The sequence below is a fragment of the Gasterosteus aculeatus genome, chromosome 7 (assembly GCF_964276395.1).
Source record: "Gasterosteus aculeatus chromosome 7, fGasAcu3.hap1.1, whole genome shotgun sequence".
NCBI lineage: Eukaryota > Metazoa > Chordata > Actinopteri > Perciformes > Gasterosteidae > Gasterosteus > Gasterosteus aculeatus.
Genome location: NC_135694.1, coordinates 18011587 through 18030206, shown reverse-complemented (window position 1 = coordinate 18030206; position 18620 = coordinate 18011587). Strand labels below are relative to the sequence as shown.

Below are 18620 nucleotides of genomic sequence, written 5' to 3'. Positions count from 1 at the left end.
ACAACATTGGGCAGTTTTATGGTGTTTATGGAGTAAAACAGGGTCATTCTTTTCAATACCTCCATGAAGAGATGCAGCACTTTCTACAATGCTGCAGTGAAAAGATGCATCGTCAGACATATTGTATACTGGTATACCATACACGTGTTTGATCAAAGCGCACATGCTTCTTTAACTCAGTCACATTGATTACAAAATAATAATCCCTGTCCTTGCAGTACAATGCAAATCAAAATGTGCAGATCACATTTAATTAGAAAAGACGTCCAGTTCAGCCTCTAAAACAAGTCCTTGCTCACTCAGCTGAATCATCTTAAGTTGCATTTCAGGTTCCGTCAACTCATTTGGCCTTCGTTCCACTATAAGCGTCAATGTTCTTTTCGCCAACAAAGCAGTTTATCTGATACAGCCGCAGAGCGGGCTGGAAATCTGGCTGCAGCAAAATACTGTTCTGCTTGGGAGCCTCTGTTCAGAGACAGTTTTGGAGGATGAGGCAATAAATTGCCCTCTTTCTTTCTGAATTGCAAGTTAATGCCAGAAATGATGTTTTTTAAAACCTTAAGTTAATCTTCTGCAGTAAATCATTTGACTTTGATCTTTGAAAAGAAGAAAATCACGTTTCATTCAAGGAGAGCGATAAGAGCAATTTCCTCCACTGTGGCCTCCTTCCCTCCTGGTCAGTGTGTCAAACCGGGAATGTCAAATGTCCCCCATGCGCTCTCCTTCCATACCGACCGCCCATTACAGAATCCACCAAACATCCAGCCGGATAGAGCTCACCAGCATGTGCTTCTGTGCGTCCAAAATATAAGCTGACCTCATGAATTCAACTCTTCTCCAAGCACCATTATCTTAATATCACATATTTCCCCTTGACTGGAATATTACTGTGGAAACATGAATCAATTATTTATTCCTGAATCAAATCAAATTATCATTTGTATTTTAATGATGACAAAATCTCCCCAATCGCAGATTCAAAGAGAAACTTCATTTGAGAGGTCGGTGTGACCGGAGTGCTCACGAGAATGTTCAATTAAAGTCCAGGACACACAAACACAAATGCTTTTCCATTGAGTCCAATTCCAGACTGTTGATTCAGAACCACAGTGACTAATTCTGCCAATGTTTCACGTCACTTTGCCTGTTCATTCGTGTCTCAGACTGTCGGCATGGATGTGGATGAAACCCGCAGCGATCCAAAGCTGACCTCCAGACGTCCGCAGCGCGGGAACGAGGCCGTCCTCTTTTCCTCTCGCCCCTCTCATAATTTGAGAACAATCACAAAGCTCGACACAAAGCGATGCCTGTCACCTGTTGTTCTAAAAACTGTTTTTTTTGCCAACACCATCCCTGTAATGTAATACATTAGTCGGCGGCCCTCCGCCGCTGTCACACGGCTTTACGCATAACAATAATCAGGCCGATGAGGCACAAGCTCAAACCTCTAGATAATTACACAGGGGACTCAGGATCTCTGTCACTTAGCTCCAGGCGAGTGAACCAAATTATTTTGTTATTAGTTCCCCACCAGCTAACACCCAGTTTGTTTGGAATTTCATTCAAATGTTCTGTCACGAGTGTTTCTCACTGATAAGATGGTAATTAAAACGAAACCATAAATGCCATTTCTCATTCATCAGCGCAAATGTACATTTGGGAGGCGTGGAGCCCGGCTCGATGACCTGATCACCACCGCGCTGTTTCCTGGAATTACATAGTTTTGATAATGATGAATTTCATTCTCCGCCAACAGTTTGAACCATCTGAAATATAATGGACCACATGGTATGAATGGTTAGAAATACTGCGGCACCTTCTAGCGAATGAACAATGATGAGCTTCATAACGGCTCCCACACACTCACACACAGACCGAAGAGAGGCAAGGACAGAGGAGACCGAGCCTATTGGTTCGCTTCAAAGAGCACTTCTGCATCTAAAATAATACCAAGTTGGTTAACTGACTCTCAAGGCCATTTCCTCTTACAGTGTGTGTATCTGGACCATGCAATGAAATCACAGCAGCTTCTTGCACCGTGTCAAAGTCACAGACTATGTTAGATCCTCTATGAACAAAGGTAAGCTGCAATTTTAGCTGATTTATTGACATTGTAAAATGTTCAAGAAGCAGCAGACCGTTTCAACTTCCTGTGATATATGCAGGCTTTTGTTTCCTTCTTTTGAAATGCTGCCAACCGCTAGTTAAATACAGCAATCCTCCGCTGCCAATTGTGTCCGTAACATTTTGATGGATGAAACCATTTGTATTGTGAGTGATAAAGAGGAGTAAAATATGCTTTTCCAATGTTTAGGTATATGATAAAAAAAAATCGTACTTCAGCCTATTAGAACGCTAATACTGGTGATTAAGCATCTGAGGCTATTTGGTCGATAACTAATGAATTGCACCAAAGTTATTAAAATCCTGGGGGAACTTAAAAATGTCTGCAGCAAAGGCCATGGCAATCTATCCAACTGCCACAGTAGGCAGGCAACGAGGCAGCAGCAAGACTTCTCTGATTTATTGAGGAAATGGTTTACAGACCGGCCGACAGTTTAACACAAAAGTGCAAAGCAAGAAACCAACAGTGCAAGACCAAGACAAACTGATAGGGACAACATATGATGCAACATATGAGCCAACAATACATCTCGGACCATTGAACTGAATGTGGCATGTTGACGGGGATGCCGTAATCTTATTTAGAGCAGCAGCCTTGTGCTCCATGTGCATACATACCACACGATCCTGCTAATGTGATCATTGTTTTGGTCCCTTAACATGTTTAGAAGCTAGATTTAAATCCTTTATACATTTCTGCAATATCTAGCGTTTTTGATCTTGTCTTGAAGCGTGTGTGTGTGCCTCTGTTACAATTATTTGGGACCATTTGCCAAAAACCTTCCTATAGCTGTACCGTATCTAGTTTTTTTAGAGCTCATCCAGGGTTGCAAGGTAAATTAAAGCTTAATAGAAAAATGGAAAACTAGACTTCATTATACAGGTTATAGCCCCAACTGCCCTAAGTCTCCCTGCTGTTTTTGGCAGTTCGGCCAAAAAAATGTGTTAGCCCCTGACTCACAATTCTATTAACCCTGCAAAAAGCATAAATTAATTTGACAGACGGTACTCTCCCCATAATCATAGTAGGGCTTATAATGGACACCAGTGCCTCACAGACAGGGCTTACAATGATGGAGGACAAAGACAAATCGGTGGTGGATTTTAAGTTGGACAAGAGGAACTATGCCGCACGGACAACGGACAGTCTGTGAAAGGTGTTGAGGAAGTGCTGTGCTGAGAAAAGAAAATACTGTTTTTCTCTATTCCTAAAAAAAAGCTTGATTCAACAAAAAAGTGATTAAAAGTTCTAATATGATTATGCTTGTTACGTGCTTGCCTTTTATTTCCATGTGTCGTCTTTCGAGTGCTTAAAAATGACATTCAGTGCACCGGTTGCTATGGTAATAAAATAAGCTACTAAAATAAGCTCTCCCAGCTGCACGTGCCCGACTCCGCCTGCAAGCGGATCACTGACTTTCTCCCAAACATAAAGCAGCACCTGAGACTGGAAAAGCATGTCTCGCTTTCCCACGCCATCAGCACCGGTTCCCCCCCAGGGCTGCGTTCTTTCGCCTTAGATTGTAGCCGACCCCTCTCACCCCGGACTCTTTGGGCCACTTCCCTCTGGCAGGAGACTGCGGTCCATCAGAAATAAGACCTCCCGCCATAGAAGCATCTTCTTCACCTCCTCAGTTGGTGTCATGAACCTAGTTGGAGACACTACATCTCTTGAATGTCCAACGTATTATTTGTTCTCATCTGTTTATATTGTTCATTTTTTTGCTTGTATATTTATTTATCTTATTTGTTTATTTGTATTTTTGCTTGTATCTAATTGTATTTTATTATTTTATATTATTGTTTATTTTATGTGTCTCAGAAAACTGCACCAATCACCAGAACTCCTGTATTTGTAACAAACGTGGCAATAAACGGCTTCTTAATTCTAATGAATATAAAGATGTAGACTTCGGGTCTGCAGAGCGGCACAACTGCAGAAGGTCCTTTCATTTTCTCGGACTGAAGTTGGAGAAACCTCGTGTTGTGTTCCAGATTTTTTCAGTATCAAGCTACATTAATAATAATATAATAACTTTCGTAATATAATAACTATCTCAAGCTTAAATATTTTAATGTAATCCTACTATAATCCAGTAATGATTAAAATGGAACACGCTCAACAGATCCCTCGGATGGCCGCTGCTGCCCTGAAGGCTCAGAGGATGAATCGGGCGAATCGCTTCACAGGAGGCCTGAGCTGTCTGCCCGTCTTCTGAGTCACGGCATTCACAGCTGTCAGCCGAGCGAGTCTGGAGCCACAAGTCTGCACACAAATCAGATGAAGTTCTCTTTCCTCCAATTTTTCATGTCAGAACACAAAAAAGGGAGTAAGGAGGAGATATAAAGTGGGTATGAAGAAGGTTAAGTCCTCGCTGGCTGTGGATACACAGTTGAATAAGCACAACACAATGTATTATACGACGTAGCATCGGGCTGCTTCAGATAAAGAAAATCATTGGAGAATACGGTGTGCTAAAGGCCAGACAAAGGCCACACATGAGAGAGAAGACTGAAAAAGGAGGGGGGGGGGTTAGAGGCTTTAGAAGATGGAATAATTTGATGGAAGGACGAAGAAAATGGAATCGAAGGGCGAGTGAGGACATTCTGTCACAACGAAACACTCTCAGAGAACAAGATTCACTGCTGCATTGTTAGGGCCGTAACGACAGGAGCAGTCGACACAATGCCTTTTAAGATTAACCAATAACGCGCCAGAGCCAACATCTGGAGCGCGACTGCCGCTGCCTCGACAGCTAGTTAATTGGAGAACAGTGAGACAGTGAGATAAGGGAAGCCACATTCAGGAGGATGCTCAGCGAGGCGAGGTAAGGCTGCACCAACATCCTGACATCTGGAGCATCAATCGGCTAGAAGCAGAAGAATGATGTTGTTATCCAACCAGCTGAACTTGCGTTTCCTCCTAATTGGTGTTTTTAGCAGAAAAGCCTGAGAGAGGTGAGCTAAAGCACAGTAAGCTAATTAGAATGGGGGGGGGGGGGGGGGGGGGGGGGGGCTATGATTCACTGTACATTTTCAGTTTTTCTTGTGTAGGAACCTCTCCTGTAAGAACACATGACTCCATATAAATGCTCTTTAACGTTCCAAAAACACATTCTTTTCTCTGTGCACAAGAACTGAAGGAGTGACTTTCTCACGATGTGGCCCCCTTTCAGTTTTTATGAATAAATTAGATAAAAATAGGATAAATGGAATCCTGAGGAAACATTCATTAAATGTTTACTCTGCCAAAGGTCTGTGTGGGTGTAGTTTGATCCGAAAAATCCGAAAAAGATAAAAGATAAATCTATTAATGGATTAGTCCATCAATAGGAAATAAACTACTTCATAAATAGTGTTTCTTCTTTCTTCTCTCTATTGGTTTAAGGCAGTGGTCCCAAAACTGGCAGTCGCAGGGGGGCTGACAGAAAAAGTTTGGGAACCACTGGTTTAAGGAACAAAACACTTGACATTTCACTACTTGTTTTATAGGCCGAAGGACTAATCGACCAATTAAGTCAATCATTAATCGTATGAAATCACTGGTTGACCAAATTACACACTGGCATCAGATTTTTTAAAATGTTGCTATTATCTGGATTCCAAATCAGCACTGTTTGCGTGAGCCCACTAAACACCAGGAAGAACAAATTGATGAATAAGAAAAAGACATTGAACTGATCTAAGATTCTTCATGTAGCGGTAATAAGAAGTTCCAGTTCCTTTGAATGATTATATATATGTGTATATATATAGTCATGTTCTGTTATGTGTGGTTAACTTTAAACCTGTGTTCTGTTGAAAAATAACGCAGGAGCTGTAAATACACAGGCCTTGACAAATCAATGGCAATGCCAAATAATAACCTTAATATTTCCCTTAATGATTCACCCTCTACACCAAGATGAAATTACTATTTAATTTCTTAAAACGCCGAGGCGCCCTTTTAGAGGTGAGTTGCTGCTTCCATCTCAGAGAGTCTCCAAGGCAACCCGACATTCCGTTTCAAATTAATTTGAACAGAAGGTCTTTTACAAAATCGAGCACATGGCGGAGTCTTCATTCAATCTTAAATGGAGAATGAAAAAAAAAAAAAAAGGTCAAAATGTCGCCCTATTGGAGACTGTTGAAAGCACGAGGAGCCACTCAAATTTATTTGATGGCGGTTGCCTGATAATGATGATAATGGTGGTCTGTCTGTGGTCCCTGTGTGAATACACATAGCTTAGCCCGTACGTTGCTCATACATTTGTGATGAACACGGATGTAACCTGTCCAGTGAAAGTCTCAGAAGCTGGTTTCAATTTCACGGCTGGCTGCGTGCGGATGTGATCACTTATAAGAATAAACAAGATTATTATATGCCTGCGTGCTCCAATTAAAAATGTCGCTACGGCATAATTCTCATTCAGACCGGCATCGACGATGTTAATAGACCGGACGCAGATTAGAGAGCAGTGCACCGCCATTCTCACTCAGATGAGACGCACAAACATACATCTCTCCTTCCCCTTCTGCTCCGTCGCCTCCTCATATGAGCCGTGATTCAGCACCGCGCCTCCTTCCTGTCTCGGCATTCACAGTGTGAATATAAATTCCTACTCCATATATGCAGATATCTGTGGGTGGGGTGGTGCACCGGGGATTGCTCCAGCCGTGTTACCAGGGGAGAGCGATTTGAGGAGTTTTTTTCTCGTTTTCCCGATATCTTGGGAGCCTCAGTTGGAGGCCGCCCCTCCCCCTACATTCCCTTCCCTGACATGTCCACTTCCTTCCTTGTCACGATAAGAAAGAATTTTCTTCATCGCAAGGAGGCCCTACAGTGAGTAGCTGACGCTAGAGGACATCCAGCATTCACTGAATCAAGGTCAACCAGCAGATTTGTCAAGAATGGCTTCCACTGAAATATTTATAGCGTAAACATGACCTGCTTGTGGAGACAAAAGCCTCAGAACAGCCGCTGGGGGCGAGATAATTGCGGCTCAGACGTTGACCGAGTGAAAAGCAGAGGCTGGCAGACTGAGAGGGAAAGGCCAACACGGGAGAGCGATTGGCTGACTGATTGAAGGAGAACAGGTCACACCTTTCGTCTCTGATCCTCTGTGACCTCCAGTCCCTCCCCACATCACCAGGAAGAGACAGGATCTGATTGAGATCAAAGGGAGCAAAACAGGCCTCGGTCAGGAGACGGGAGGGGTGAAGACGAGGACAACGCGCTGACGCTCGCTCACCCCCCCGCCCTGAGGCCAGGCGCGTGCCTCACACCCAGCAGCTGGACTGAGACGTTGACGACAACCAGAAACTAATTGCAAATTTTAGCAGCTTCCCTCAAACTATCAAGGTGTGTTGTCCCACTCAGGAAGGAGCGCGAGCTAGTGGGCTACGAAGCGGCACATATTAGACTCCGCCGCACTCCCCCTACAAACGACACGTAGATGTTTTCATGAAGGCGGTAATGCCTTTGGTATCTTGTGAGGAGTGCACTTTTTCGGGGTGGGGGTCTTATGTTTCTGGGCTAATCAGTGTTGAAATGTGTTTACACGCCGCAGGAAGGAGCTGACGAAATGAGTAAAATCTTCCCAAAAGCAGCGGGTTCTAATCTGCAGGTGGGGGGGGCAGGATTAAGGAACCTTTCACAGGAGGCAAACCCGCTATAATCCCAAACTTCAAACAAGTTTATATATTCATACAGCCGTGTGTCACGGGCTCGCGCCCTGAGCTGATCAGTGGGAGAAAGGCCCCGAGCAGGAACCACTGGTTCCTCGGGTAACTGGAACTCGGGGAAAGTCATTTGAATAACATCTTTTTAGAAATGTAAAGTGGAGTGGCGTTAGAAAACTGGGCTTTAACAGGAAATTGACAAAAATTGCTGTTGTGTTGCTTAATGATAAACTATTGAAACCCATTTCGTCAATTTTCCATCTCCAGTTCTCAGTTGTTTCCAGTTGTTAGCTGTTAACAGGGTGCAGTCATGTTATCATCACTGTGGAGTATTTTTATTTCATTCCTCTCTGGAAGGTCATCACAGCGTGGTTCATACTCGCAGCGGTAAAGCCGGCGTCAGCGTTGTGCAGGAAATGGCTTAATCACGAAGCAAAGGCTTCTTACATTACCAGGAAATATTTTATAGGACAGTCAACTTTTGTTTCTTCATAGCGTGTAAAACACTTGACTGCTTTCCTAACAGGGATTGTGTTAAGGCAATAATACAGTAGACTATGAATACCAGACAAATGCAATATTTCCAAATAATAATGACCAACAAATGTGACCTCTTGTTGTTATTTTTACACTGTGTGTGACAACGCATTGAATCCATGTCTGGTTAAACGCGTCAAGGAAGATTTAGTTAGTCACTCGCTCACGTGTACACCCCCACACACACACACACACACACACACACACCAGCAGTGATATGGAGCCCAACGGCTTTGCTGCAGTAATGCTATTGGTCGTCAATGGCCACAAGCGCATCCCAGGAGGCCGGCGGCAGAGGCCCTCATTAGCCGGATCCAGAGAAGCCAGCAGGAAGGAGGGAGAGTTAGGACACTTTGAAAGCTTCTCTTAAAGGTCAGGTGGGCCGGCTACGAACTTGGCGCCGTAAAGGTTAGACAGAGCCCTCGGCTGCACCGAAGAAATCTCGCCGACGCCGATGCGGCTCCAGACAAAGTCGATACGGACGCCGCAGCAGCTGCACAGGGAGCGTCAGCCTTTGTTAAAGAGGCATTATCAGTCAAGGTGGTGGGTAGAATGCCCTGACTAGAGGAAAAAGCCGACAGTAAGGTGCGCCTGCTTGTTTTTACCTCAATCACAAGCTCGCCTCTGCTGATGTAAACATAACTCAAGCGATGCAGTCTTCTAAGCGCTCTCAGTGGTGCCCCCACATTTGTCGGACTCTTCCTCCGCCTTCCGCTGCACGAGCAAGTGAGGCAGATTGGTTGTGTTACAGTCACACTTTAACACTAGCACGATCCCCGAATGTTACGGAGTCAGGGGCAGACGTTAGCAGACGAAATGGCTAGCAGTATCATCCCCCTCGTGGTCACATCCCTTCTGCAGCTCCCCATATGGGCAGCAGCCATGATGGGCTCATTAATCCCCTGGGAGGCCGGGGACAGAGGATGAGTGTGTCCAGGCTTTGCTATAATATCCTCCGGTCAGGCACCGCCCCTCCCCCCTCTCTCCCTCCTCCCCACCCCCCCACTCCCTCCACCAATGCCATCTGTTTCCTCTCCCAGGGCTCAGGCTTAAGTCCCGTGCTGAGCATTGGTCTTTCCCGCTCTGCCGGCTCACGTAGAAAATGTGCCACAATCTACAGAGAGGCGTTTAAATGTACATAAGCGTGTACAATAGACATAAACAGCCTTAAGCATTGACTCACCGAGTGTAGACACATGACATTTCTCAGCCGATTTTCCTTGGTATCTTTATGAGCAGACATTTTCATAAGAGGAAAATTTAAGGAAAAAAAAATACAAACAACAACAACAGCAGTTTAAGATATAGTTTTCATTTCAAGAAAACAAAAGCACTTTGTCGTGCATGTTGTTGGGGCCCAGACTCAAATTGACAAAAATGACAGTCACGTCCCCTTACAGAAAGCCGTCAGTAATTTCGGATACCTATTGAAGATAGTTGACCCATCCTTCCATCCCATCTCAGAGAATCCCCCCAACGGTGCTCCTCTGCCAACAAGTCTGTGGTCCCAAACCGCATTTTTGTGTATTTTAGAAACAACTGACAGATGACGTCCATTCACTGTAGTTACTCTCACCTGCAGAGGTGACACACCATCTATTTCTAAGGTTGAATGATGGCCCAACCCAAATATGACCACATCTAAGCTCACGTGTGTGTCCATCGGCTTACCGGTCTGACGACATGTAAGCCCCCTGGAGTGAGGGGCTATAATTTGGGGTTCTGGCCAGTCATTTCGGGACCACAAATGACTTTCCTGTCAGATGTTGGGTAAATGCGATTGGTCAAAACTACTTGGCCTACGAGCCGAGACCGGAGCTCCACCCATTTGAGGTTATATCGACGGGTGGAAAATATAAGTAGTGTGAGGCAAAGGTTTGAAGCTTTTGTAGATAAGTTTACCTCCTGTCTGTGTGCGTACTATTCAAGTTAACTTGCACACTACCTCAGGTGTCACACCTTTGGTTATTTACAGCAATAAGACAAATGTTTCATCAGCCAATCAGAGCCGAGCCTTAGTTTCCACCATCTAAGTGAGCATGAATTGAAATTCAGCGTCAGATGCTAACACACTTAGCCTGAGGGTAACTAGATTACAGATCCATTTCTGCCCTTACCCACTCACTCGAATCCTGTCCATCTCACACGATTCCCACTTTCTGTTGCTAATCATGTTTGCTGCCGCTGAATAAATTGCTAACATCCTCACAAACCCTTTCACTTAAGCATCTGCCGGGCTATCAAAGCTAAAAGGGTCCAAAGTGCTTTAAAGCAACGTGAAGCGCATATGCCGACCGGTTGCAGATGTGTCGAACGTACAATTTTGCATTGCTTTGTCTCGGCCTGGTGAAATGTGCGACCTTCCTGACTCACAATGTGAGCTTTAAAGGAACCTGTAGGATCCACGGTCCTCAGCTTCTAGCTGCATACCCCAAGCAGGTAGGTTCTCCTATTTCCCCCTAATGGAAAAGGCACCGGGCATGAAATTTCCCCAGACAGCCAAAGATGCGCTCCACTCTGTGGGGTTAATCGATGAGGGGCTGAGGATGGAATCCTAATGAGAGTCAGATTCAGATGTGCAGAAGGGGAAGGGCGCTGTCGCCAGACAAAGACACAATCTTTTGTTCACCAACGCAGAATGAAGCAAAAGAAAAACGCCAGGGAGCCGAGCGGTTTGGTTGGCGGTCGTTTGTGGGGCCTGAGGATGGCCCCCAGAGGCCGCTGGCCTTTACCCAAGCTTTTCATGTAGCACATCTCTGAAGAAGGCACGGGTCACTTGACAAAACACATTCACCACTGAGTCTTTGAACAGCAGAATATTTGAGCGCTTCTGTGATTGTATTTGTGATTGAAGTGTATTGCTTTGAAAAACACGATGAAGGTCCTGACGTACATTTCAAGATGGTCAAGGCAGTTTCATGTTTGAAAAGAACTTCGGCTGACTCGTAGTTGCATCAGACCCTCTCAGCAGGTTGCGATTGTTATTGTTGTTGACACAAAACCAACAGAGATCCATCTAATGAACAGAGACTTTATTAATAGTCCGAGACTTGCGCCTCTCTCTGCGTCCCGTTTAATGCTTCCATCTGATCTTCTTCATAAGTCCTTGATCCCTGTGTCTTCTAAGCAATTATCCAGCAACAACCTGTCTTCATAATAACACCCCTTCAACATGTAAGTCAACAAAAGCTCTTTTCTCTTTCACATTGTTCTCCGCCGCTGGTGTTCGACCTCACTGAGCGCCGTTTCACCTTCTTCTTCATCTCAACTGGAGGCTCCTTGTTTAATTGTCTCTAGTTGGCGTTATTATTCTGAGTATTCTTTTTGCATTTTATTCTCTGGAGGTTAACGTTTGCATGTGTGTGTACTAAGCTGAACCTTTTTTGCTTGTACTATACTTAAAAAATACAGGAAGGGGGTTTGTGCTGCATTTGCTGGAGCTGAGTTCATTTTTAATCAGCCTAATTAGCAAGAGGAGCTGGAAATCATCTCTCTTCCGACTGGTGTTGATTCTACTGCATGAAGGTGAAATTGCTCAAAATATCAGGGATAGGGAACTTTGATAGTGGCATAGTACAAAAAAACACAGTGCTGCCACAGTGAGATCATTAGTGTTGATAGCGAAAGCTAAAGAAGAAAATTAGCTAAAAAAAAGTTATGTGTGTGTGGTAAGTGATAAGTTCTACAATGCAGATGACCACAATGCAATATCATACTTATACTTAATGTCACAAACATTTTAACATGTAATCTAAGAATTTAAGACATTATAGCTTTTGACTCCGCAATCAATCATTCGATTGCTGGGGACTCTCAAATAGTCCAGGAATTAAGATATTGCAGCTTCGGCTAGAAAAGATTTAGTAATAGAATTATAAAATGAACAATACTGGAGTAAAACTTCGAGCTTCGAAATAGATGACTACAAATACTGTGGAGAGGAATTAACTGGGGATGGAAGCGAAAATGTTTCATTTCATGGTTTCTGGATAGACATTCGATGCAACTTGCTGTGACACACTAATCTGGTTTTGACTTTTAATTTAATCATTGTTTTATTTTGAAATATTGAATCATTTGACCTTGTTGTGCCTGGAATGTTTACGCCAAACAATGTAAGAAGCCATAACTATGCATACTTCAGCAATGTGTCACTTCAACTCTCCGCAGAATAGATGCCTCAACTTGTCTTCAGAATTCCCACAATACATCTGACATTGTTATTTTAAACGAGTTTAACTAGCTACAAATGACATTAAAAACCTAATATGTATGCGAACGATATTTTGCAGGAGACAATTCTGCTCGATAACGATCTGTTAGTAGTAGATTTTCTGGGGGCCGGCACGCCACCACGTATAGCTCTTCTTCCTTGCAGTCCAACATCAGGTTTGAACTCACAGTCTGTGGGCTGCGTCTGGCAGACACGGTCGGATGGAACTTCTAAATTATTCACTATCCGCTCTCCATGTCCATAGAACTGTAAACTCAGTCCCTCTGAAGATTGTAGTTACTACAGATACTCACAGGCTGCCATGTTGGGCTCACTCACTGTCTGCTTTTACAGACAAAGTAATTGTCAGGGATGTTGTTTCACAAAGAAGCGATGCTCACCTGATATGTTCTTACTTTTTTGTGTGTTTCTATAGGGAGTGATTTATTATCTAATTTGTGCATGCTGCCAACAAATGTGTTGGCAGTAAAAATCCATATGAATGGTCAGCCCAACAATATCGCTGCAATATTATATTTATTCTAAGATGTCTTTTTTACATTGCGCTGCAGGAAAGGTTTTTTACTCCTAACCAGTTTCCGATAAATTTCTGAGAGGGTTTCCGGAAACCTTCCATGGGAAGTTTAGCTCTGCGATGTTGGGAATCTTGACCTTTTTCTTTGCAAAAGTTTTTATGCAGAAGCATATAACAGGGGACTAACATGTCGTTGAGAACAAGACTATGCAGGCGTGGCTCAGATGGACCACGGATGCAGCTGTTTGGGGACATTGTCTGCTGGAAATGTGAACCACAACATTATAAACTCTGTCCTCGGGGTAAAAGTGCTGTTAAGTGGGACCCGATCCAAGTCACGCAAGCACTTAAAGCGTAAAACTCAAGCTGCTGGAGAATCAACTGGTCTTTCTGCAAAACGGGTTATTCATCATTTAGCGGCAGCCATTGGTTCATTATGCTCCTAATTATCTAACCGTGGAGGATCAGACACACACGGGCGTACGTGGACTGAGACAGAGAGACATCCGTCAACCACAACATCTACACGATTTGACATCATCATCGCCAGAGAGCTTGATTGATAAATCCCCCTCCCCCGGAACAGCTGCACGGCAGCGACGAGAGAGATGAACACACACACACACACACACACACACACACACACACACGGGTTCAACAGTATTACTCTGAGGTCACTCCATGAGACGCATTCATCGTCTACAAAAAGGAAATAAACAGGTATTTTTGGTTCCGGCCTCGCTCTAAAGAAGAGAGGGGGGTGGGGGGGGGCGGCTGATATGAATTCCCAGCATGCTCGACAAAGAGAAGATAGAAAAGGTCAGAGCCTGCATTCATCTTTTCAGCGCGCTTTCCCCCTCACTGCGTCACCTTATTCCTGCTTTTAATTCCTCTGTGTCCTTGGCCACCCCCCCGCCCCATCCCAATGGTTCGGGGGTGAATAAATGGAGTTGCGCCACGTGGTGCGGCTCAGCGCCGATGACATTTTGTCATCTGCTGCTGTCTGCTGGTGTCACTCAGGCTGAAACATTGCCACTCATTACACGCTCCCACCGACAACACTGTTTACCCGGAGCAATTTACATGCTGTTTGTTCAGAAAGAGTGATCCAAATAAATGCAATTCAGATCCAACATGCAAACGGGTTTAAATAGACCACATCAATGGGGGACTGATAAGGGTTTTGATGGGCAGAAAGGGGGAGAGAGGGCCTTTTCAGCACACAAGCCATTATTGCGGTTTCATTCTCGGTTTCCTTTTCCTCATGTGGGAGACGTTCGCCGAGTCATCATCTCCCGGGAGCACGATTCCTCCCCACCGCCTCACCCACTCAGGATTACGGCAGCTCTGGACGGGCTGCTGAGAGGATCATTTCTCCCACTCACTCCTTCCCTTTATCTGCACTATCTTTCTATTCCTGCACAACAAACATCTGCCGGCGGCAGCACACGTGTGTGTTTGTGTGTGCGTTAAATCTCTTGTGGCAAAGCTGGAGAGCTCCTGTTGGGCCTCTGGAGGGGGGGGGGCATTATTTAAAGGTCATACTTTTTCTGTTGGTTTTTGCAAAACAAATTAATGCGCTTGTATTTCTTTTGGCCTCCACAATATTACAAAACGTATACGTGCACTTCTCTTAGGCTGAGCCGGGGTGTAAAAACTGCAGAGCGATGGATATCTGGTGTGTTTTGCTGAGGAGATAATAGGGTGGGATGTGTGTGTGTGTGTTGTTAGTTCTCTCGGCACGGCAGATGGTTCTGCGTTGAGAATGTGTTGGCCGCAGCAGCTGCTCTCACCGCACCTCCCTCCATTCTTCTCACCCTCGCACACACACTCACACACACGCGCGCGCGCGTTTAAACACACACGCACATAAACACACGCGCTCCTGAAAAGCACACCGGGATCACCTGATGGAACTCGACACTGATGCCCTCCATTATTCATGAGCGGACCGAGACGGCTATATGAGCCCCCTAACATGTTGGTAAATTCCTAACACAGCCCCAGCCCCCCCCCTCCCACGATACTACTTTGTCATGCGGACACTATGACGTCGCTCTCAAATGATTCGGGGGGGTGGGAAGCTCGACGGTGAGCAGAGTGAGTGCAGGAATAGACATTGTCCCTGTTCCTCCTCCCCCCTCATTGTCTCAGCCTCTCTCTCTCCCCCCCCTCCCCTTCACCTCTGCTGAGGAACTTCAAAGCAGCTCCCAAGGGGACAGTACCCCCCCACACACACACACACCCACACACACAGCCCAAAGATGGCTAACAAGCATTCAAACGGTGGCCTTTGAGCAGTAGCTGGGTGACAGTTTCACCGAGAGGAGTGACCGTATATTGATTTCAGCAGCGCAGTTTTATGTGCCCGTTTTATTCTACCTCTCTTACCCAAACGCACACGCACGGTGCCGCGCACGAGCCCACGCCGGGGACTCCGGATCTGATGGAATTCAGGTAACTCTGGGAAAAGAATGCACTGGTTATAATGTATAATCAGGCTAGTATTTACTTAAGTAATGGTAGATCTGAGAAAAACAACTGAATAAAACATGCTCTTACTTAACAATTATCGGCTCAGATGGAAACAGCCCCGAAACCCACAGTTGAATTATTCAGATTTCAGTCCTTGATGTAAATTGGTCTAATGTTTTCTGCTTCCTGATGAGGATGAATCTGGGGTTAAGCTCCCTTTGATCACCAGAAGAAGTAGGCGTTCCCTTGATCTTCCAAGTTGCTTAAATGCTCTCCACAGTTGGAGACTGACCTCAAACTTTGAGTTGAGCTACAGAAGCACCAAAAGAATCCAAATCGATCAAAAGAAGAATTTATTCACCTCTGAATGTCAAGTGCGTTTTGAAGGACGCGAGGGGACGAAGGGCCCCGAGCAGACGAGAGGCAGACCTCGACTCGCCGACACCAGCTTTTTCAGACGCACCGATATACAGAACGGAAACAAAAGGGCAACGACCCCCACGCACACAGACACACAGCACGTTACAAATATTGCTTGACCAAGCATTTGATACGTACAGAAAACACACACGATGATACATGTGTGAGAAACAGGGTAAAGCATTAAAAGCAAAAAGAAGAGTGAGCCAGAAAGAGAGAGACAGACAGAGAGAAAGTGTACCTGTTTGTGCATGTAAAGGAGGAGTATTAAAAATGGATGCGCTGTAACCAGGGGAAGAGTGGCGTGCTATTTAGTCAGCCGGAGCGATTCATCCGAGGTAACCTGCGTGCTGGGGGGTCTGATAGAAGATGCTGATAGCTCTTCAAGCACGAGACGGTCGGAGGTCACGCCATTGGTTGATTTCTTCCCGTCACATGTTCTTCCAAAGTTACAGCGAGCTCTGCGTTCCCTCGGTAACTAATGAACACACCAGTTGGGTTTCTTTGACTCAGTTGAAGATGGATTCTTTGAACACGGATGTGTGGATTTGGTCCCCCAAAAGAGGGAGGAGGTATTAAAAAGCCCTGGGAACCAGAGTTTCAATATATAAGAGACTTGAGAAGTTATTAACCTGCCCTTCAAACTAAATTAAAACATGACTGATTTATTAAAATATTGTGAAAGCGTGGGGCTGAAGGGCCTAGAAATAAATTAGGTAATATAGAAATAATTTTCTGATTTTCTAGTCTTTTAAATCTTCCTCCATTTTTTTATCTCATATTACAATACGATTTGCTTTGGTCGTGTATCTGTGAGAGATCTCCTAGAGCTCATCATCCTCGTAATGATCAATTATGAAAACACTGATTTAAGCTATGAGAGAAATACGGCACTACAAAATGCAGTGTGATGAAAAATTTGAACATTGAATAATAAATTAAATTATCATTTTGAATCATCGTCCATCCCTACATCCATTCCACCCACATGGGGCAGCAGTTTACTCCTTACCTAGAAATACCCCCAGAGGGCACTTGGATTTAAGGAACACAGCCCATCAAATAGAATCACCACGTGCAGTGATTCCACACAGCCGGTTACGCGTCACTCCACAGCCGACACCTCAAGTGCACTTCCAAGGGCAATCGGGAAGTGATGTTTCAGGCCAATTTTCTGGATCCCGCTCTCTCTGGCATAAGCTTTTCACTAAAGAGCAAAGACGACCTCCACCCCCCCACCCACAGCAGCTTCGCCCTTCAGGAGAGCAGAGAGGGAAGTAGGACACAGAGCCAGCAGGGAGGCCTGCGCTGACAGGCCGCATGGGCACGGGGGAGGGAAACCACTGGGATGCTGCAGAGTGGTGCTGATGGTGCTGCTGGTACGCTCGCCCATGAACAACGTGGGCCTGGAGCAGGCAGGAGGGCGCCTGACATTTCCCTCACCCCTCCTACATGAGCGGCTAATCCCTCGGTCAGCCTCTTACCTCAGCCGGGCCGATCCCTCCGGACCGGCGCAGTGGGGCTGGAGTCAGCGCTGTCGCTGTCCCGTCACTCACGGGTCCTGCTGACTTTTTCCTTTTTAACTCTAGAGCCACAAGGGGAGTGCTTGCTGATTGCTGATTCACCCGCTGTTCACCAGCCAAACTGTCAGGCGCTGGAGGCCGTTTGGGAATGTTGTCACACAGCGGTGCGCCGTCAGGGAATTTGAAACAGAGTTTGGATTGTGAGTTTGTGTTATTGTTCAGGCCTGCGACTAACAATTATGTTGGTTATTTATTCCTTCTCAATGAGTAATAGTTTATCGGAAAATAACAAAAATGCCCTGGAGAATTTTTTTGGGGGGCACATTTGAGAAGCTGGTAACGTCACACATTTGGCATTCTTGCTTTGAAAAATGACTGAAATGATGAATTGATTAGGGAAAAGCTGCCCACTGATTTTCTGTATATCTACTAATTCGAGTCTGTAACACTGAATGCAACAGATCTAGCACCCATATTTGGTGTCATAATACATTACTGGATGTATTTGGAGACGAGTTAGAGCACTGATGTCCTGTGTTGAAAACACATACAAATACTTGACGCCCCCTGTGGGTTTTTACTGTATATGATGAACTCTTAATTCTTCTTCCCACTGATAGTTCAACAATACTAGAATATATTATTTTAAATGTGTTTTGATCGTTGAATTTGTAAATCCAATTGTCCGCAAAGGATATTAACTGCAAAATCCAAGAGCAGTCCAAGACCTCATTCTGAATCCTTAGTGTGTGATCTACATCTTCGTGCTTTCATAGTTTATAGTTTGAAAAACAACCCCATTAATCTCTATATTGACCTGTCGCTTTGCCCCCCCCGACCTTCTATTTTATAAATAGATTATATGAGTCATTAAAACGTTAAAATCCACCGGATTGACCAAACAATACACGAGCTAAAAGGAGTCGTTGTAAGATAATCGCTTATAATGTGTCCAATGCAACTAACTAACTAACTCAACCCGTGACAATTAAGCCTTCGTTCAACTAATATCGACACATTGTAGACGATGCTGTTTGCACGAGTAGGGTGTGATGCTGCGTTCTGGGAGGCGATTAAACACAACACGCCCCTCGATTCACAGAAAATAAATGGACGAACCAGGGACGCGGAC

At 44.8% G+C, this 18620-nt stretch overlaps 1 protein-coding gene across 1 annotated transcript in view; it reads right to left on the bottom strand.

The window, feature by feature from the left end:
• srrm3 (serine/arginine repetitive matrix 3) overlaps positions 1 to 18620 on the bottom strand; it is a 57585-nt gene that overhangs the window by 38439 nt on the left and 526 nt on the right. The gene's annotated exons all lie outside the window — the stretch shown is intronic.